We start from the raw sequence: 23,644 nt of genomic DNA on the forward strand, positions 1-23,644 counted from the left end.
TATATTCCAAATAGACTGCTTGGTGGTCTGTTATCCTTCCCACCCTTTGCTTTCAGCCTCATAAGAAAAGATTTGGTCTGGGATTTCAGTGTTGCTCCTCCATTCTTCTATTGGGTATTTAAAAATGTTCATTTAAAAATGGAATTAAGTATTAATTTATTTTGATGGAAACATTTTTAAAATCCTGCATACTTTTTTCATAATATGCATTTCCTCTGACTTTGCAGAAGGTGAAATTCAGTGAAATTTCTTTACTGAATGAATGAATGACACTGACCTATACTAAGAACCACAGTAAGGGCAGGGGTGGGGAAAGCAAAGGCATGAAGACACAAAATAGGTCAGCTTAATAACCATTCTGTTTTTTGCTTGTTTGGGACAAAAAAAAATCTTTATTACAAGAGAGGGGACTTATTTGCCTTTCTGGGCCTTGATTTTCCTCAGACAGTCCAGCTTCTTGCCCTGTAGCACATGGCCACATGCCCAGCCACACTGGCCTGGCCTTGATGCAGTGCCTGCAAGAATCATGCCCTTCAGGAACTGTTCCTCTAGAAGACTGCTGCTCTTGGCACTCTTTTTTCCTTTCATCATATTTCTTTTGAATTTTAGCTGATCATTTTTTGTTTTAAAGTTCTTCCTCCCTATGAGTCAGCTTGGCCCACTTTTGGCCCAGGGGCACTGCATAGTGGGTTTTGTACCACTGTTAGTGCAGTATGATGTCAATAAGCATGATGCAAGTCTTCACTGAGGTCTTGGTGTGGATCAGCTCGATATTGGAAGCAGTGTAGACAATATCAGTGATCCTGTTTTTGAGTACAACACTCAAGGCCCCAAGAGAAGTTCCCTACATCCAGCCTCAGGCCATGGTACATTTTGCCCCCTTGCATATGGACCATATGTATGTGGTGGAGGTGGGGGTGGTGGGTAGTGCAGGACAGGAGAGAGGTGATTGCAATCTTAGGTTAGCCCAGCTCATACTTCCACTTCTTATGGTAGAGCTTTTCCTTAACCCCAGTTTTGCAGTACCTGTGCCAGTTGTCCCATAGGATGCCCATCACTCAGTGCTGGCTGGAAAAAGCAGTAGCCATTCATTTAATTGCTTGATTAATATTAGAAATGGGAGCTTTCTGGATGAGAAAGTAAAACTACTAAATGCCATTCATCACAATCCTTGTCATAACCAACTCAATACACCATGGTATATACATTGTATAACTAACTTAATATGTACAAACTAGGCATGTAATGACACAGATGCATAGTTTAGGGATTGGAGTTATTGCCAAAAAGTGTAGCATTAAGTAAAGACAAGAGAGCCAATGATGCATTCTCTATTTTGGCAGATATCGAGAGTATTATAAAGAATGGGGAAATGAAATCAAAGGGATATTTTTCTAACAAAAGAAAAGTATAAAATGGGAAGGACACAATTGGCACCACTTAAATCTATGCCTTTATGTTTTACCTTCTAATTGTGACCTAAGGTTATAAATCAAGATAATAAAAGCTGTAAATGCATTGCTTTAATTTTCCCCACAAGGGAGGTGAAGGAAGATGGAAGAAAGCATCAAAAGAAAATCTCTCTGGCAGGGACTTCTCATTACTTTTCATTTTATTTTATGCCTTTCAAAGACTACAGTGCAGTTATTACTTGTCTGAGAGGTTCCAAAGAAAGACTGAGCCTGGGGTCAAATAATAATAATGTAAGCCTAGGAGAGGCCACAAAGAGTGTTGTTTAGAGTGGGAGGCTTAGAGGGTTCTAAACAATGCTGTTGGCTGTGTGTCTCAACACAGGCCTCTGTCTCAAAACACAACCATCTGGAGTGCACTCCCGTCTTTTAGAGGGTACAATGGGTGTTGCTAATGACTTTGCATTTGGGAATTTTGGTGGAGGGGTAGAAATTCAACCAAAGGTGGGAGAAATTAGTCTCCAGTTTCCAAATTTCTTATTAATATCTAACTCCTGAGATTCTACATTAAACAGGAAGGCATTCTTTTTTCCTCCTCTTAAAATGATACAGATGTAAAAAAAAAAAAAAAAAAAAAAAAACAAAAACACGTACAATATGTTCCACAATATAACAATAGATCTTAACCCGTGAGGCCTCCAGAGTGTATCTCAAATAGTCACTTTAATGGACTTTAATAAACTGTAATGAGAAATAAAGTTTGAATGAATAGTACAGATGATCTCTCAGATCCCTTCAAAATATATTTTAAGTTTCTATGAAGTCATATGTTACTGTAAAAATTAGTTTAAGCAAATAGTTTCTATCTATGACATTTCTCCAAAGCTTCCGATAGAGAGTAAAGTCCATACCTGAGTTTTCCCTGCTTCTGCCATTGCTTCTCTTGGGAAAGGTCATGCTGCAAAGCAAGGGATATGATCCTAACTCCAGGAACTGGCAAAGGAAGGAAGAGAGGCCTGAATAATGCAAAAGCTGGAGAGTCCACCTCTGAGTCACAGGGATCAGCTGGGGCTCACAGGTCTCCCTCCTGTTTGAATAGCTACAGCAGAAAGAAGTCCACAACCTGGAATCCCTCTTTGATTCACTGCCAACAGGGGTTGACAGTGCTGAGAAGCAATATGACGGTAGTGGTAGGAACGGCCTGAGTACACACCCTGGCCCCTCATTTACATGTTAGTTCAGTGACCATGAGCAGATGGGCCACAATCTTATCTGTCAAATGTGAATAACGAAATTATAATGCACAAAGGTGCTCTAACTGGTGCCTCTTGCATAGCAGATACTCAATAAGTGTCACTTATCTCTCTATTTTCTTTACAGAGAGATGCAGGAAGAATGATACATTCGAATATACAACATATGGTTTCTTTCTGGCAGATTTGGTGAGATGAATGTACCCTCAATTAATCATAAAGTACACTACTATTTGTATCGTAAAAGCACCCTAAAAGAGGAGACATAAGGTAGAGAGCCAAGGAAGCTTTCTTGAAATAGGTGGTATTTAAATGGCCCCTTGAGGGAATGATGGGATACCAAGAGATGAAATAAAAAGGAGTGAAGCTCATGAGAGCATTTCAGGCATGGAAAGCCAAGACACTGTGGAAAAAAATGTTCTATATGAAGGAACTTTGTGGATGAGACCCCAGTGGAAAGAAGTGGCCATTAAAAAGGATGTACTTTTCTCTGAAGGCAGGAGAGAACTTCCACTTTGCTTATGGCCCTGTCTATATACTGACGGAGTCTGTGGACTCAAAAGGTTTCTATAGCTTGCGCAGCTCATGTCAAGAGCCTCGGGTGGTCATTGATGTCATACATAAGAGCGTTAATTGTTAAATTAAGAACAGGAGTCACTGTGCACTAACTCCCCATGCAGAACCTCTGTCCTCAATGAGTTGTATTGAGAGTTAACTGTAAAACCAGTTCTCAAACAGTTTTTATGTGTGTAGGTGTGTGTGTATGTGCAAATTGTTGAAATCTTTACTTAGTATAGAGTTGGTCTTCTTTGTACAAAGTTAATTGAAAATGGATCTTAATGGATAATGGAACTGGGAATGGGAGAGGGAGGAGGAGGAGGGGAGGGAGTGGGCATGGGAGGGTGGATATGGTGAGAAGAATCACTACATTCGTAAAGTTGTATTTATGAAATTTGTATTCCTGAAACAGAAGGTTTCTCTGGGGAAAATGGGGATGAAGTTGAGCTTAAGCTATTAATAGGGAGAAGGGACAGTAAAATGATGGGCTGAAATACAGGTTTTTTTAAGGCAGGTTCAGATATGGGTAACCTATTTTTTCTGAAACATAAAATATATAAAAAGGAATCAAGAAGGAAAATATTGCAAAGGTAGATTGAAATCAGCCAATGAAAGGATTTGAATACACTGCTGAAGAGTTTGGCTTGGTTTCCACATTTAGAAAGGAGCCTGTTGTACAGTTTGCCCAGAGAAAGTGTTGTGATCAGAATAATGCTTTAGATCAGGCTAACACCCTCCACCCCACCATGCCTAAAACATCATGTCCTATTCCTGAATAAAGGTCAGCCATAGATACCAATGAAAAATTGAGGTAGCTATTAGGTAAATTTTGCTTGATTGTGACTTCATTGTTCAATTAATAGACATCTAATAACAATCTTGTGACAATCCCTTCATATATGATACTGCAAAATAGACAAATAGATGTGGTCACTGCCTCCAGAGGACTCAGATCTGTAAACTATAAATGCAGTGAAGTACACCTTATTTTGTAGAAATGAGAGTGGTAATGGTGGGGAAAAACCAATACAGTCAGTTCTGTGTGATGAACAGGCAGTCAGTAAGCCCTCACAGAGCAACCTTCATCAGAGCCTTGGATATAAATCTTATCAGCCTTCCACATATCTATGCATTGAACATAGGCAGACTTAGTTTTTTTCTTGTCATTATTCCCTACACAATACAATATGGCAACTATAATGTAGTACTTTCATTCTGTTAGGTATTATAGTAATTCAGACTGTGTAGGAGGATGTGTGTAGGTTATATGCAAATATTATGCTATTTTTTATGAACCTTTAGCATGCATATGTTTTGGTGTCTGTGGGGAGTTGGGGAAGTAATCCCCACAGAAACTGAGGGACAAGCATATGAGTTTATCATGCAGACCATAAGGTGGAAGATAGAAGAGAGGTATTCTGGGAAAGATGGGTGGGGTTAGCTGCTGCAGGGAAAGAAAGAAAAGACTGGATGGAATGTAAAAAGTGTAATGCTGGGAGTTCCACTTGTGTGGAAGGGCTTGAACTTTTATCTTGTAAGACTCAAAGTAAAGAATTAGATGATCATAATCAAGTTCCCAATGTCAGGAATGTGGAGAATGAATTGAGAGGTTTAGGTTATAGTGAGGAAGAACAGTTAATATACTCTTCTGATGATGTGTCTGAGAGACAACAAAGGTTTGTTTTAAAGTACAGTCACTGGGATGGAAGGAAAGAGGAAGTTATAAGTGATATTATAGAAATACATAGGTAGGGAGATAAATTGGAGTGTGGTAGGAGATAAAAAGAATAAAAAATAAAAAAAAACAGAGCCATTCTTGGATCATTGCTGTCAATGTGTCATGAACAAGGAAAATGGTTTACCCAGTTCTTTGCATCTGAGATCTAAAAACTAAAGAGTCCAAATAAAGTAGAATGGACTTCATTTTGGTTTTCATGAATGTGGGATAGAAGGGAGTCAAGTCTATCAGCAGACTTAGTTTCTCACCTTATTAAACCCGGTTTTTTTTATTAAAGATTTATTCATTTATTTGAAAGGCAAAGCTACTGAGAGGCAGAGAGAGAGAGGGGTCTTCCATTTGTTAGTTCATACCCCCAAATGGCCACAATGGCCAGAGCTGGGCCGATCCGAAGCCAGGAGGAAGGAGCTTCTTTCAGGTCTCTCACACAGGTGCAGGGCCCAAGAACTTGGGCCATCTTCCACTGCTTTCCCAGGCCATTGCAGAGAGATGGATTGGAAGTGGAGCAGCCAGGTCTCGAACCAGTACCCATATGGTATGCCAGCACTGCAGGCGGCAGCTTAACCCATTATGCCACAGTACTGGTCCCAAATCTGTTGTTTTGATATCCATTGTAGGATAGGCCAGAGATATATGAGCTCTTTTCTGGATTATACAAGGGTGTTAATTGGAACAGATATATTTCATTGCATCAATGAGTATAAAAATAATAAAGAAATTTCAATTAAAAATTACATATCAAGATGGAAAGCCAACTTTGGACCCATGCTTTCTCTGGACAACCAGAAGATTCTTGTTTGATGTCAAGGAAAGTGATAGAAATAATAAATACTATGTTTTCATACACTGATGTTCACAGGAATTCATCCTGTGTTCCACCACTCTGTGCTATAGGCCGTCAACTTGGAAGCTTCCCTCTTCATCATTTTTGACAAGCAGTATGAAATGAGGCATTGGGTTCCTATTAACATCAAGGTCAGGCCAAACTCTGACCTTGAAAACCCTGAAGTTGAAAGGAAGTAAAAGGTAATATCTTGACTTCTCTTTCCTCTGTTTCTGACCTCTTACTAAAGAATACCCAACACAGATCTTATGGCAAACACCAATGAGTCTTACTGGGGGATTTTTCTGCCTTTTTAGAATTTGGTCTACTTCACTCCTGGTCCTTTCAAACAGGTAGATTAAATCACCTCCCAACATCTTTGGATCCATAATGTGGGGCTCAAACACCTCAGGTTCCAGAGAGCAGCTGAGGGCCCTCTGCCTGCCATCTCCACTTACATCCTCTTGCCTTCCCAACACAAGCCTAAACACAAACTTCAGTTCTCTTTTTTGATTTCACTCCTTCTTGAGTCCTGCAATTATTTGATCCCCAGATTTCCTTGATGGACCTTGAGTTACCCCATTGCTCCAGTCCCCAATGTCTCCCTTTCTCTCAGATAGCAATTTTCTGCCCCCAGCCCCAACATGAGAGACTCCTATACACTTTGGCCATTATTCTCTTTTTGGAGAGAATAATCTATTTCAGTGGTTCCCTTCAAGAAAACTAGGTACAGCAGAGCATAAGACAGGCTTCACTCTTCAGGTCATGATTGGCCTTTTGTATAGGCTGCTATGCCTCTATGGGTATAAGACTTCAAGTGTAATCATCATACCAGGGATTTGAATGATTTCCACTTCCATAACCAAGACTTAAAGATATGATTTGGAATGTTTATTGTACACTGAATGCTTTAGATTTAGAAGGCATTCTATTTAGAATATGATAGTGTGAGTGGAGATGATGAGCTGGTCTTTGATCAGAGGCAGAAAATATCTTGGAGGAACCCATACCATTGTAACTCAAACTTCAAAACTAAACCAGTTCAGCAATCTTTTGACTTTTTAAATTAAAAAAAAAAAAATAGAGGGTAAGTGCTGTGGCACAGTGGGTTAAAGCCCCAGCCTGCAATGCCAACATCCCTATGAGTGCCAGTTCAAGTCCCAGCTGCTCCACTTCTGATCCAGCTGCCTGCTAATGCACCTGAGAAAGCAATGGAGGTTGGCCCAAGTCCTTGGGCCCCTGCACCCATGTGGGAGGCCTGGAAGAGGCTCCTGGCTCCCGGCTTTGGATCAGCCCAGCTTTATCTGTTGCAGCCCTTTGGGGAATGAACAAGTGGATGGAATACACCCCCCAGTCCCCTATAACTCTGCTTTTCAAATAGATAAAATAAATATTTTTTTTTAATTTCAAAAAATTAGACTCTATTCTCACAACCTGTGGGGAAGATATAGAAATGGGGAGTAAACTTCCCTTGTTAAGAAATTTTTGACTCAGCAACTGGAAAATTGAACTGTGTTCAGAAGAGTGATTGATCTAAGGATGGCAACCTGCAAGACTTTGATTGCTAAAATTATAGTAATAGATTACATTCCCTACACTGGAGTGCTTTTTTATTTAAGACTTGGATTTGGAATGTACTCAAATTTAGGATATAAGAGGGAAGAAAGGATCCAGTGTTGGAAGCTGTTTTCTCCATAACTCTTAATTCAATATGCATTTAATTTGCAGTATGGAAATTTATTTACAGTGTTGAATTTTTAAAAAATTAGATGGGGAAAATCCCTAATGGCTTATGTTAATCACTAAATTTGTCTACGTTCAAAAAAAAAAAAAACCACAAACACTTCATACATAAATCCTACTACATGTGCACAGCATAATAAATCATCATAATATTTTTCTTTCACTCATCACTACTTTCAATGTTGAGTCAAAATTTCCTTTTTTATTTAAGATTGATTTATGAACTTGAAAGCCAGAGTTACTGAGAGAAGAGGAGAGACAGATCTTCCTTCTGCTGGTTCACTCCCCAGTTGGCCACAATGGCCAGAGCTGGGCCTGGCCGAAGCCAGGAGCCAGGAGCTTCTTCCAGGTCTCCCGTGTAGGTGGCAGGGACCAAATTACTTGGGCCATCTTCCACCGATTTTCCCAGGCCATTAGCTATGAGCTGAATGGGAAGTGGAGCAGCCAGGACATGAATCACCACCATTGGGATGCTGCCATTATAGGCAGAGGCTTTACCTACTACATCACAGTGCTGGCCCCCGTACCTGTTTTTTCAATTCTCTGGGTATATATAAACCTTAGAATCTCACCTTTCCAGCGGCCTTACGTTACATTCAAGGATTTTTAGATGTTTCATGAACAGAATTCTAAAGTATACCCTATAGGAATCAAAATGGCAAAGGTACTTGTGCATTTTTAGTTTCTGGACAACTAAGTAGTTTTCTCTACTTTTTAGACTTATTTTTTATTTTCTAGGGTTGGGGTGACATTGAAAGAAAGACTTGACTCCTTTTTTGTGAAATAACCAGTGAATATTTAGGATTTTTCTAATCTCAGATATTAATCATAATTTTCATTGTTTTCTGTTCAAAAATTTTACTCTGTCTTTGCTAGTTGCAAACTGAAGTAATATCATATGTATTTAGATGCTGCAAATTCTGGGCTGAATTCCAGCAAATATACATTTAAAAAATCATTAAATCTTAGTAGTAAGTGGCAATTAATCTTGCTGAGTATTTTTAAATTTATTTGAAAGACAGAGTTACAGAGAGAGGTAGAGACAGAGAGAGAGGTCTTCCTAAATGGCCGCAATGACCAGGGCTGGGCCAGGCTGAAGTCAGGAGCCAGGAGCTTTCTTCCACCTGAGTGCAGGGGCCCAAGGACTTGGACCATCCTCTGCTGCTTTCCTAGGCACATTAGCAGGGAGCGGGATCGGAAGTGGAACAGCCAGGACTTGAACTGACGCCCATATGGGATGTCAGCGCTGCAGGCTGGGGCTTTAACCTGTTGCTCCACAGCACCTGTGCAGCTGGTTTTTTTTTTTTTTCTTTTTAACAATGACATTAAGGTATACTTAGAGACGAGATATCTCAATCCAAACACTGATTCCTTTCTCTTTTTAACCTCTTTACCTAGGAACTGATGGAAAGTGAAGTAATTTGTTGTGTTGATTGGAAATCTTTCTTTATTCAAAGTCAGGAGAAGAAAAAACACGTTAAACACCAAATGAAAAATAAATGTTACTTTGCTTGCATCAAAGTTAGAAATGTTTTTTCTTTGTTGGCATGGTTAGGTTAGAGGTGGCCTTAGAGCTATTATGAGCATCGAAAAGAAATTCCTAATTAATTTGCTTTGTATTAACCCACATTTAACAAGACTAGAGCTACTGAAAAACAAAACCATGAGACGTGATAAAATCAGATTAACATCAGCTACACACTTGCACAACTTAACTAAGAATATCTGTCCCAGTAAATAGTACAACACATAATTGGTATTCTTAACAATTCACTCACAAGGACAAATTTCTGTTGATAAGAAATCTTTCCAAAAAGAAATTGCCCATGAATTATGAAGAGGCTGTCTCCACGTGCAACTCTTTAATACAATCTGATGGGCTCGCTGTTCTGAAGCACCTCCTAATGCATTTGCTCCTGAATTAGTAATAGGTTTCCAATCTCAATACATTTGCCTCTTGAGTGGCTTTCCCTCAGTGTTCAACCTTTTTTTGTGTGTGTGTGATACAGCAGGCTGAGTTGAGAGATATGACTAACAATATTTATATCTTTACTTTTTAAGAAAACATGTCACAAAAGATGGAGCATGAATGTATAATGACCGGAGTTGAAACTTGTGCTTTCTGTGGCTATGAAGGTGTTTATTCTCCCATAGGCCTCACTTTGTTTAACATTAGCTCAGCATACAAAGCTCTTTCCCTGAACTTTTTCATGTCCCCCATCCTCTAGGACCAGAGTTTGTTTGCTTTTGAAAAATATTGGGATGGCTGGCGCTGCGGCTCAATAGGCTAATCCTCCACCTGCAGTGCCAGCACATTGGGTTCTAGTCCCAGTCGGGGCGCCGGATTCTGTCCCTGTTGCCTCTCTTCCAGGCCAGCTCTCTGCTGTGGCCAGGGAGTGCAGTGGAGGATGGCCCAAGTGCTTGGGCCCCCACCATTGGAGACCAGGAGAAGCACGTGGCTCCTGCCTTCGGACCAGCGTGGTGTGCTGGCTGTAGCGCGCCAGCCGCGCCAGCCATTCCTGGAGGGTGAACCAATGGCAAAAGGAAGACCTTTCTCTCTGTCTCTCCCACTGTCCACTCTGCCTGTCAAAAAAAAAAAAAAAAAAAAAAAAGAGAGATGAAATTTGATAGAGAAGATCTTATTCCTTTTATAATTTAGTGGTGTGTGGGTGTGTAGGAGATGGTTATTGGGTGAAAAAAAAAAGAAGCAGTTTTAAAGCATGAAAATCCAATGTGGTCATCAGGTCATTCTCAGTTGACTATAGGATAATGATACCAAAACAGTTCCTCAACACTGTGTCTTCTATGGCCTCTGGGCAGAGAGAGGAAGGCTCACCTCCCAGCAACCTCAAGCCACCTGCTATCCCACCCCTACCTCATCTACTGCTGTAGAGGGAGGAGCTGCACAGGGCAGAACAGAGATGGTGCTACTGGAACTCCAACCAGAGAGTAGAATTTTTGGAAAGTATGGAAAAATCAGAATCTCTTGGTAGAATTTATAGAATTCTCTTTTTCTTTGCTTTTATTTTAACCTTATTGAAGCTACTTGATATATTTTGTGTATCCTCATAGGACAACTTAAATATAATTTTGGATGAGGTAAGGAAAAGGTATATAAAATCATAAGAGCAAGAGGACTTGCTACACACCAGATATTGACCAAAGAATTTTCTCTGTATTAACTAAACTATGTTCCACTGCTTTTATTATCACTGTTTGATGAGACAGTAGAGGCAAAGACTTTCAGACAACTTGGGCATATCACACAGCTGGTGCATGTCAAAGCCAGGGTTTGGGTCTGGGCCGCCTAGCTACGGCATTAGTACCCTTGACTAGTAAGTTAGGCTCTCAATTCACAGTTATAATACTTGACTTCTTAATAACAGAACTCAGATATGAAACTCAGATGTTTTGACTAATTATCAAGAGCTTTGACATATTTTTAATAAAACAAATTGACTGTCAAAATGTCAGCAAGCTTTTTTGTAGAAATTAATAAGCAGGGTTTAAAGTGATAATGGAAATGTAAAGGGCCTAAAGTATCCAAAGCAATCTTGAGGAAGAACACAGAAGACTCCCACTACTTAGTGTCATGTATTACTATCATGTCACAATAATCAAGATGACAATTTTATTGAAGTCCAATTTAAAATTTTTCTTATATAATTTGTACATTTTATGTCATAGTTAAAAAATCTTTGTCTACTCCAAAGTTGCCCAGATTTTCTACTGTTTTCTTCTAGACATTTTATACTTCAGCTGGTATGTTTAAATAGCGTGCTCATTTCCCCTCCTGACTTCACAAATTCATTGTTGATTGGCTTCCTAGTACTGAATGTGAAAATTTAGGCCTCTGTCCTTCAGCCTTGTCCCTCTATTCCCACATGCACTTCCGTCCTTTCATTTCTCAGAGTAGTGTCATGCAATAATTGGTTAAGTCTGTGTTAATTCTTTATCTTTTGCAGCTGAGCCTTGCACCTTCCTGACATTTCCTTTCTTGTATGTATTTGATTTGATATTTGATTTTCCTGTATGTATTTGATACCCTGCTTTATCATTTGCTTAATTTTTTATATGCTATTGTTAATTCTTGCCAGAGTTCACCTGTGGAGCTACAAAATGTCTCAGTACCTTCATTAATCACCAATTAAGAAATAAACAATTTCTTCCTTTTTAAAGAAAAGACACTCAAGGCTCCTCGGTCACCCCCTGCTCCATCCACTCTTTCGCTCCCTCACTCAATGACTGATGGCCTGGTTCTTCTTTCAGCCCTTTTCCTGAAATTCCTTTCACCCCTCTACATTAAACCTCCTCCCCTTGGCCCCATACAACTTCCCTTTCTTACCAATGCATCTGAAGAAACATAATTTGTTTTTTTTTTCCTAAGAAAAAACAAAAGGAAACAAAATGAGACCTCACAGCACTCTGTGATTCAACACTTACACTTGATTGACAGTTTGACTGAAATTGAACTAGAAGTCAGTGATACTTTTCAAGAATCTCAGTGGCTTCCAGTGTTGCTGTCAAGCACAATATGATTCTGGTCCCCAATTCTTTATATAAATCCATTTTGTTGATTTGTGATTTGTTGTCCATTTCCAGAAAACTATTTTCTCCTCATCTTTCATGTTATGAAGTACAAATTTCACAGTAATGAGCCCTGGTGTGGGCTGTTTTATAGGGGCCCTTGTGATCCCCCAAAACCCTATCTTCCCATCCTGGAAAAGTTTATTTTTTTGTTTCTCGGATAATATGTCCTCACTCACTTTCTCTCTTTTGGTTTTTAAAAGATGTATTTGTTTATTTTGAAAGTCAACTTGGAGGGAGGGAGAAGGAGAGGGGGAGGGAAGAGAGAGAGTAAGAGATTGTCCATCTGTTGATTTGCTCCCCAGATGGCTGCAACAGCCAAAGCACTAGGTCAGGTTGAAGCCAGGAGCCAGAGCACCATCTGGGTCTCCTAAGTAGTTATCAGGAGCCCAAACACTTGGGCCATCTTCTGCTACTTTTCCCAGGGAATTAGCAGGGAGCTGGATCAAAAGTGGAGCAGCCAGGACACAAACTGGTGACCATATAGGATGCCAGCGTCTCAGGCAGTAGCTTTAAGTGTTTCACTACAACACCAGCACCCATGTTTTTCTTTTCTAAGAAATATTTTAATTCTGTGATTTTTTTTTAATCTATCTGAAACAACCCATCAAAATAGGCTTATATATAATGACTAAACATCTTAGTGAATTGTTACTAAGTGAATCCCCTATATCGCCAGTCTTGGTAGGAAATAGAACATTGCCAGCCCCCCAAGCCTCCTTACTTTTGCTTCTCCCCACACACAGTCTCTTCACATCCCCTAAATTTAACCACTGTCTTGAGTTTAATGCAACAATTTCTTTGCTTTCTTTGCAGGCCATGTACCGTCTACATATGCTTCCTACTTGGCTTTATTTTGCCTTTTTAAAGAGTTATATAACTAGGCTCCAACTGTGTGTTTTTTCAGTCTTCTCAAACTTGTGTTTGAGAAAATCATCCATTGGGACATAATTTGGTATATTTGTTCTCATTCTTTTTGGCAACCTATTGTGCAAATATACTACAATGAATTAATCCATTTTACTTTTGATAGATATTTAGGCATTGTGTAGGAGTAGAATTTCTAGGTCACTAGGTAGGCATATCATAACTTTCATAGAAAGTGTCCAAATGTTTGTCAGTATGGTCTATGGATTCACACTCTGCCTGCAGTGTCTGAGATTGCCAATTGCTCCTCACCAACTCTTAGTTTTTTTGTCTTTATAATTGTAGTCATCCTAGGAGTGTTAAAAGATAACTTATTGTGATGTTATAGTTATTTTGCTGATGACTTTATTTTTTGATTTATTGTTTTTTGTTCATCTAGCCCTAAAAACCACCAAAAAATTGCTATGGTAGATGTAGATTGGAGTCCCATGTGTTGCCGTCTGTTCTTGTTTGCTGTTCTGCAATGCCACTTCATTAAACATCACCGATAGTGCATTCCTAACTCTGTTTCTGGTCTTTGGGGCCCATTACATTGGTCTCTTTGTCTTTCTATGCACCAGTTCTACACCATCTCAATTTCCTTAACTTTAGGGACTGGTAAAGCTGCCACCTGCAATGCTGACATCCCATATGGGCATCCATTAGAGTTGGAGCTGCTCCACTTCTGATACTTCTCCTTGCTAATGGCCTGGGAAAAGCAGTGGGAGAAGGCCCAAGTGCTTGGGCCCCTGCCACTCACATGGGAGACCTGGAAGAAGCCCTTGGCTCCTAGCTTCGACCTGACCCAGCCCAGGCTATTGCCATATTTGGGGAGTGAACCAGATGATGAAAGCTCGCTCGCTCTGTGTGTGTGTGTGTGTGTGTGTGTGTGTTTGTGTGTTTCTCTCTCTCCCTGTAACTCAAACAAAAATTTAAAAATTACCATAACTTTATTATGTCTTGGTATTCAGTGGAGCAAGCACATTCATCATATATCATTGTTTAAAATACCTGAGAAGAACTTAGGAAGGATGAAGGTATATTCCAGCTTACAGTTTTGGAGGTTCACAGACCAAGATCAGGCTGCCCATTGGTCTCCCGTCTGATAGCCAGATATATGTGGAGGGGATCACATGGCTATCTAGGAAACAGAGAGACAGGGAGTATGCCCTTCATTAACCTTCTATGTGGTTGCTCCTTATAGTACCATTCATGATTCAATCATCAGGCTCTGCCCTATCAACCTAATGCAACCCATTCATTTCCCAAGCCTCTAACTTTAGAAACTATAATTTGATTAAGTTTTGTCCTTTGTACAGCAACCATTAATCTATTAACCATTAATATAGGGCTTTAGAGTTTAAATATCTGCATGATTTGGGTAAACCAAATCCTGTTCAAATCATAACAGCAAATACTCTTAAATATATCACAATTTGAAATCATATCAATTTGAAGTTAGCTTGTTAAGTTTCACCAATTTGTACACATACGCACACACACACATACAAAATATCTTAGGATTTTTATTTGGTTTCCATAGAATCTGTACATCAATTTGAATGACATGTTTACAATGTTGAGTATTTTATGAACATAATCTATATCTAAATGTAATTAGGTTTTATTCAATAAGATGATGATAAATCATTGCCTACAACTCTTACAGTAATTCTTACTTTGTTTCAATGCTATTGTACATAATACTTTTTAGACATTTTATTTTTCTGTAAAATATTGCTAGTATTTAGTGTTGCTGCTGTATCAGTTTTCTACCTGCTGTTACATGTCTTTCCAGCCTTATACTACATTGCTAGTATAAGGAAATGGATTTAGTTCTTATATGTTGGCTTTGTATGCAACAATCTCCCAAACTCATTATCTGATAATTCTAATAATTTATCTGTAGTTAGTTTTGGATTTTCTATTTTCTATTATCTATTATCTATTCTATTTTCTATTATCCAAATAGTCCCTGACAGTAGGGACTCCATTTTAGAGCACCCAAGACTCCATCTTGAGAAAGCACCCCTCACCATGAGACTATGGTCTGAAACTAACTATGATCTACTACTGAGAGAATAACAGTACATTTTGTCCTACTTGGCAAAGCACAGAAATCCCCTAACATGATTGTTCAAACTTAAAACAGATATGCTGCACCTGGATTAATGTTAAGATTGTAATTTGTCTATGTCCCACATATGATTTAGGTCAGTACCTGGACTAGTGTCAAGACTGTGCTTGGTATTGTCAAGATCATAATTGATATTAGTTTTGCATATGCTTTAGGTCAGCTTGATCCCAGCAACCATGTATTCCCCCCAACCCCAACCCTAGAAACCATGTATTCCCCCCTCCCCTCCTTGTGGATTTTGCTTTTAAAAACCCTGTTGCTTTGAGCTTCGGAGTCAAGAGTTCTTTAGGACATGAGCCTGCTCTCAATCGCCAGCAATAAAGGACTCCAGAGCTTATCAGTGTGGGGTGCTCCTCTGTCAGCACTTTCTCAGGAACAACATAAGTATAAAGCTAATACTACCTCTCTCTCTCTCTCTCTCTCTCTCTCTCTCTCTCTCTCTCTGCCTCTCCTCTCTCTGTATAACTCTGACTTTCAAATATAAATAAATAAATAAATCTTTAAAGCTAGTAGTATGTGTTTGTAAGTATTCTTTATCAGACTAAAGAAATTAACTCCTTCTCTTAGCATGCCAAGATTATCCATCATGATTAAATGTCAGATTTTACCAAATTCTCTTCTAGTGTTACATCAAACTTTGTCATGACAATTTAAAAACCATGATAGAATTCAGTTATGCAGTGGCTTATAACAGCACAACAGCTTACCTGGATTAGGTTCTGCTGGGTCTGGCTGAGGGTAGAACTAGGTTGTGAGTAAGTTTCAGATTTTCTCATATTTCTCCTTCTGGGAACAGCAGACCACTGGAGAATATTCTTAACCTGATGATGACACAAGTGCAAGATGGAAATTCAACAATTCAAGCACATGTTAAGTCTTTTCTTTTATCACATCTACTAATATCATATTGGTTAAAGTAAGTGATAAGTCCAGCTCTACATGTGGCAATGGCAAGGATGTAGATGTAGGGGTAAACATTTTTTTTAATTTTTTTAAAGATTTTATTTATTTTATTTGAGAGGTAGAGTTGCAGACAGTGAGAGGGAGAGACAGAGAGAGAGGTCTTCCCTCCACTGGTTCACTCCCCAGATGGCCACAATTGCCAGAGCTGTGCCAATCTGAAGCCAGGAACCAGCTGCTTCCTCCTGGTCTTCCACACGGGTGCAGGGGCCCAAGCGCTTGGGCCATCTTCTACTGCTTTCCCAGGCCATAGCAGAAAGCTGGAGTGGAAAAGGGGCAGCCAGGACTAGAACTGGAGCCCACATGGATGCTGGTGCCGCAGGCAGAGGATTAACCTGCTGTGCCACGGGGCAGCCCCAGGGTAAATATTTGACCTAGAGGTCAAGATGCCTGCATCCCACGTTGGAGAACCCCGGCTAAATACCAGATCCAACTCCTGATTCCAGCTTCCTGCTCATGTACACCCTTGGATTTAATGGTGATGGCTCAAGTAATTGGGTTCTTGCCACTCACATGGGACCTGGATTGAATTCCTGGCTCCCACTTTAGCCTACTCATTCCAAGCAACTGCAGGCATTTAGAGAGTGAAGCCAGATGATAGGTTTCTCTTTGTGGGTCTCTCTCTCTCCTCCCCCTTCCTCTCCCTCTCTCTTCAATAAATAAATAAATAAATAAAATTTTTACAAAGAATGTAAATGTGTACTCACACATTTTTATACTAATGTGTAGCAATAGGTGATTAAAGAATTGAGATGAATAAACCAATCTACAAATTTCATTTATGGATTGTTACCATATTACTCAACTTTTCATTGCTGTAATGAAATACCTGAGGCAGCTAACTTTATAAAGAAAAAGAGATTAATTTATGCTAATGGTTTTGGAGGCTCACAGTCCAAGATCAGGTGGGCTTCATTGGTTCAGCCTGTGGTGAGGATGTTTATGCTGATGCTCAAGACTGTGCAGTGTCACATGGCAAGAGGGAATACACATGTCCATGTCTACGCCTAGGTGGTCTCTTATAAAGGTGCCAGGATTTAATCATGGGGACCCACCACAGCAACCTAATTTCAATCCAGTCACCTCCCAAAGACCCAACTTCTGAGTACTGTGATTGGATTAAGTTCCCATTCTTAAGAGAATGGTAGCATTAACTTAAGACTTTAGAAACCAAATTTTTAACACAGGGTCCTTGGACTTGGCCTTTGGGGGGTGCCATTCAACAATCAAATAAGTATCTGAACAATAGGAATTACATAACTTTTCTTCCTTATTTTATTATTTTATTAGCTTGATTGATATCCCAATATTCTGCTATATTTTATTCTTGGAAGCAAACAAAATTAGTTCTGATTTTTTTTATATTTCACTAAAATTGATTTGCTTTATATTTCACTGAATTTTGGTTTTTAACATCTTGTTTAGGATTTCTAAGTTGATCAATTAAGCAACAATACTATATAATTTTCCTTTCCCATAATACCTTGTCAAGTTTTGGTAAGAAAGATATATTGAAGTTATAAAATGAATTTCAGACAGCTTTCTCTTTTCCAGTACTCTGGAAGAGTTTTTGTAAAATTAGAATTATTCCATCCACAGATAACTGATAGACTTCCCTTTAAGTCCCATGTGATTTGTTATGAAAAGCTTCAAATTTCATTAATGGTAATAGAGTCATGCAGATTTCCAATTTTAAGATGTAATTTATCTAAAGAACTTATCATTATGTTTAAGATTTCAAAGATATTCCCTTATTGTTTTTACCCTGTAGTGATGTTGCCTATCTCACTTTTGACATTGGTTACTTTTGTACTTTCTTGTTCTTTTTTGATATAATAAGCCTTACCTGGGGGGTTACCAATTTTATTTATCAGAATCCTGTCTATTAGTATAAAAATAAGAAACAAAGCAAATTAATCTATGGAATTAGAGATCAGACACCAGGTGATCAGTTTCTCTGTGAAAGCAGAAATAAAGAGAAGAATGATGGGGCCTAGAGCTGCTAATATGACTGTCTGTCTCGATCTGGATATTGCTTTCAAGAATGATCATCTTGAGGCCAGCGCTGTGGCAGTAGTAGGCTAAGCCTCTGCCTGTAGTGCCGACATCCCATATGGACAACAGTTCAAGTCCCAGCTTCTCATCTTCCAATTCAGCTGTCTGCTATGGCCTGGGAAAGCATTGGAAGATGGCTCAAGTGCTTGGGCCCCTGAACCCATCGAAGAACTGGCTCCTGGCTTCACACTGGCCCAGCTCTGGCTATTAGGGCCATTTGAGGAGTGAACCAATGGATGGAAGACCTCTCTCTCTGTTTCCCTCTCTCTGTATCTCTGCCTCTCAAATAAATAAATAAATCTTAAAAAAAAAAAAAAAAAAGAATGTTCATCTTGCAAAAATTCCTGGAGTTGTCCCATAATGATGTGTGACCTTTTCTGTAAGTCTGGTATACTTAAACATAAGTTACTTTGAAAGATAAGTTTTGTGGTTTTGGTCCTACTTGTAGACTTACTTTCTATTTCATTAATTTTTGCAACTGCCCTTATTATTTGCTTTCACTTTTCCCATTTTGATATATTTTGCTTTTCTTTTTTATAGTTTACTTTTGAGATAAATATTTAGAACTTTTTTAGCATTTAAAGCTAAAAAAAAAAAAGCTCTTCCTTTTATATACAATTTTACATACATCCCACAGATTTTGACATGGAATATTTCATTACCATATTTTAAAACATTTTCTAATTTCCATTACTGTCTTCTTTTTCGTTTAAGTTTTTATTTATTTATTTATTTTTAAATATTTATTTATTTGAAATTCAGAGTTTTATAGAGAGAGGGAGACACATAGAAAGGAATCTGCCATCTGCTAGTTCACTCCCCCAAATAGTCGCAACAGCCAGGACTGGGCCAGGCTGAAGCCAGGAGCCAGGAGCTTCCTCTGGGTCTCCCACATGGATGAAGGGGCCCAATGACTTGGGCCATCCTCTGCTGCTTTCCCAGATGCATCAGCAGGGAGCTGGATCAGAATCAGAGTAGCCCAGATGTGAACCAGCACCCACATGGGATGCCAGCACTATAGACAGCTTCTTAACCCACTGAGCCACAGTGCCTGCCTCTTTATTATTTATTTTAGGAGAGAGAGCAAATGAGCCAGCTCATCTTCTTGTCCACTCCTCAAATGCCTGTGATGCCTGGGATTGGTGCCAGGAGCCAAGGCCACCATCCAGATCTCCCACGTGGGTGGCAGGAACCCAATTACTTGAGCCATCACGGCTGCCTTCTGGGGTGCACATTAGCAGGAAGGGAGTCAGGAGCCAGAGCTGGGAGTGTAACCAGGCAGTCTGATATGGGACACAGGCATCCTAACCATTATGTAAATGACTGCTTCTTTTCATTTCAGTGTAAGTAAATTACTGTACTTATTTTTTAACTTTTGGGTGATTTTTAAACGTTTTCTAACTTTAAAACATGATATCTCTTTTTTAGGGGTCTTTTTTTTAAGATTTTATTTATTTATTTGAGAGGTAGAGTTGCAGACAGTGAGAGGGAGAGACAGAGAGAAAGGTCTTCCCTCCATTGATCCACTCCCCAGATGGCTGCAATGGCCGGAGCTGTGCCAATCCGAAGCCAGGAGCAAGGTGCTTCTTCCTGGTCTCCCATGCGGGTATAGGAGCCCAAGCACCTAGGCCATCCTCTACTGCTTTCCCAGGCCATAGCAGAGAGCTGGATTGCAAGAGGAGCATCTGGGGCTAGAACCAGCACCCATATGGGATGCCAGTGCTGCACGTGGAGGATTAACCTACTGTGCCATGGCGCCAGCCCCTAAAACAGGATATCTTACAAGCTATATTTTAGAATGTATGCCTTGTAGTCAATGAAGATAATTTATGCTGTTATAATTTATAGAGTCTTGCTTTATGACTCAATATATGTTCAATATTTGTAAGTGGTCCATTTGCTCTTGAAAATAATGCTCATTCTGCAGTTGCTGCATGCATTATTTCATATATGTCATTTAGGTTTAACTTGCTGATTATGTTACTCAAATTTAAATCCTTACTGCAACTTTTCCTGTTTGTTTTATCATTTACTACTAACTGCCCATTTATCCTTATGTTTCTTTTATATAAGACTGTATTATTAAATGTGTTAAATATGTACATGTTTAGAATTGTTATATCTTCTGAGAGAATCAAATATTTTAGCATTCTGAAGTGACTCTCCTCCTATCTAAAAAAAAATCTGTTCTATAATTAATCCTGCTGTTTCAACTTGGCTTTGGCTTGTGTTTTCATTATATATTTTTTCGGTACTTTTATTTTCAATACGTCTACATCCTTGTGTTTTACATGTCTCCTTTAAATTGGTTTTTAGGAGTTTTGTTTTTATTTTGAGTTGCAATTCATTTGTATTGAAGTTTATATTTGTGTATTTGAATGTAAGTCCATAACTTTATCATGTAACTTCTTTTATTTATTGCCTTGTCTCAACTCTTTAATTAAACAAAACTATCTTATTTTTAGATAGTTTGGAAAATATGAACTCTTTTACTATTTTTTAAGCAATATTTCCTGAGGTCCCATTGTAAATCTTGACTCATCAGAGTTTAACATTACTTCATACATCTACCTACTTCCTGGGCAGTGAAACAATCTCAGAGCAGTTTAATTCAGTTTAATATCCTGTCATGTAATTTTAATTTTACTTGCTAAAAAAACCTTATGAAAACAGTAATATACAGTCAGTGTTCCTTTTGAGTAATTTAAATGTTTGTAATTTTCATTCTTTCCTACTTCTTAAACTTCTATCTGGTTTTGTTATTCTTCTGAAAGTAATCTTTCTGCCTGCTGTTATGATTTCATTTTTTTCCTAATTCTTTATTCCACTTCTTTCACCATCATTCCTAGTTTTACTCTAATGGGTTAAGGTGTGGATTCCTTTACACTTTTCTTACTTGACTTTTCTTTGAAATTCTTGTGTCCATGGATTGATATTTTTTATTAGTCTGAAAGTTCTAAGCCATGTGTGTGTTAGGATTTGTAATTCTATTCCTTGTGTTTCTGTTCTTTCTTTTGCTTTTTCCATCCTTTCATTTTTATGTTTTATTTTGAATGTTCTTCATCTGAACTTTTATCCAACTCACTAATTATCTCTTCAAATTTTTCAAATCTGCCATAATACCTAATCATTGAGTTCTTTTGATTTATTTTTTATTTGAAAGGCAGAGTGACAATGGGGGAAGGGAGAGAGAGAGAGAGAGAGAGAGAGAGAGAGAGAAAGGGAGAGAGAGATTTTGCATCTGCTTGTTCACTCCCCAAATGGTCACAACAGCTGGGACTATGCCAAGCCAAAGCCAGGAGCTGGGAACTCCTTTGTGTTTGCCAACGTGAGTGATAGGGCAAGCACTTGGGCAGTCTTCTATTGCTTTACCCAGGTGCATTAGCTGAGAGCTAGATCAGGAAGTGGATTAGTCAGGGTTTGAACTGGCACTTATACAAGATATCAGGGGTGCAGGTGGCTGCTTAACCCACTATGCCACAATGCTGGCCCTCTCATTTTTAAGGCTGTGTAAGATTTCATTGTATGTGTGTGCTACATTTTGTTTGTCCATTTATCCTTGGGTGGATACAATTGCTACTTCAATATTTTGGCTATTGTGGATAATGTTTCTGTGAGCATGGATGTACAAATGCCTATTAAACTAATTCCTTTCAGTTCTTTTGGGTATAAACTCAGAATTGGATCTGCTGAGTGATGGGAACTCCACATTATTTTACACAGTGGCTGCACCATTTTATATTTCCATCAGCAGTGCCCAAGGACTCCAATATATCCATATCTCACCAACACTGTTTTTTCTTTTGATTTTTGGTAGCAGTCATCCCAGTGGTGTGATAATCTCATTATGGTTTTCATTTGCATTTTTTTAATGGTTAGTAATGTTGAGCAACTTTATATGTGTTTACTGGCCATAAGTATATATTCTTGGAAAAATGTTATTCAAGTCCTTTGCTCATTTTTAAATTGCATTGTTTGTTTCTCCGTTGTTTTTTTTTTTAATTTATTTTTTAAGAAATACAAATTTCATAAGTTCAACTTTAGGAATATATTGATTCTTCCACAGTACCAGCCCTCCCACCCACACTCCCACCCTTCCTCCTCCTCCATCTCCCATTCCCAGTCCCATTCTCCATTAAGATTCATTTTCAATTAACTTTGTACACAGAAGACCAACTCTATAGTAAGTAAAGATTTCAACAATTTGCACACACACACACACACACACACGAAAAAACTGAGAACTGGTTTTACAGTTAACTCTCAATATAATTCATTGAGGATTCCTGCATGGGGAGTTAGTGCACAGGGACCCCTGTTGTTAATTTAACAGTGACAACCCAAGGCAGTTGAAATGAGCTGCTTAGGCTATGGAAGCATTTTGAGTCTACAGACTCCGTCAGTATTTGGACAAGGCCATAAGCAAAGTTGAAGTTCTCCCTTTAGAGAAAAATATATCCTTCTTTGATAGTCACTGCTTTCCCCTAGGGTCTCACAGAGATCCTTCATGTAGAACATTATTTTGCCACAATGTCTTGGCTTACAAACCAAGAAGCCTTAAGGGCTGATTCTGAAGTCAGAGTGTTACTTAAAGTGGTTGTCATTCTATGAGTCTGCTGTATGGACTGCTTCCCATGTTGGACATTCTCTCCTTTTTAATTCTATGTTATTATTATCAGGCACTTGATCTTATTTATATCATCTCTTTAACACTTAATCCTGTCTATATGTTCACTTTAACACTTAATATTATCATTTTTGTTGTTGAGTTTTAAGGAATTCTTTATGTATTCTGAATATTAGTTTCTTATCAGATATATAATTTTCAATTATTTTCTCCATTCTGTTTTATTTTAATTGGAGTTACATCACTATTCAGCAAGAAGACTTTTAAAAGAAGAGTGCTCTTCTTATCTCACTATTTAACTTTTAATTTTTATGTGTTTGAGAGAGATAAGGTGGTTTAGGGGAGAGCCCCCAAATGCCTGCAATGGCTGGGGCTGGGCCAGAACTGGGCCAGAAGCTGTGAACCCAGAATTCAATTCAGGTCTCCCAAGTGAATGGCAGGGACCTAACTGCTTGAGGTGTCACCATTGCTCATCTCCCACCCTGACTCTCCCACCAGACTACATTAACAGGAAGCTGGGGTCAGGAGCTGGAGATAGGTGTTAAACCCAGGAACCTGTATGTGAGATGCAGGCATCTTAACCAGAGTCACTTGCCGGGCTAAAATGCTCACTTCCAGGGAGAAAACTTTTGCCTAATCTTCCTGCTTCAGCATGTCCCCTGGTATCTACCTTCTGCCACACCTATAGCCTCTGGGTTCTGTGCTCCTTTCCTTCAGAGGATAGCTTCCTCCGAATGTTGGGCTAAGTGAGAAAGTGGAGATCACCCACTTGTGTGGGGCTGGATGGGGGTTTATAGGCCTGGATATTGCTTACAAAGGCTCTTGACAATCCTGTACTTAGATCATTC

The 23,644-nt window shown here is 38.9% G+C and overlaps 1 pseudogene; it reads right to left on the bottom strand.

The window, feature by feature from the left end:
* Window positions 1-411: 411 nt before the first annotated feature.
* On the bottom strand, window positions 412-1,055 carry LOC100345763 (small ribosomal subunit protein eS8 pseudogene; annotated as a pseudogene).
* Between the last annotated feature and the right edge of the window lie 22,589 nt (window positions 1,056-23,644).

Source organism: Oryctolagus cuniculus, chromosome 16 (genome assembly GCF_964237555.1).
Source record: "Oryctolagus cuniculus chromosome 16, mOryCun1.1, whole genome shotgun sequence".
NCBI lineage: Eukaryota > Metazoa > Chordata > Mammalia > Lagomorpha > Leporidae > Oryctolagus > Oryctolagus cuniculus.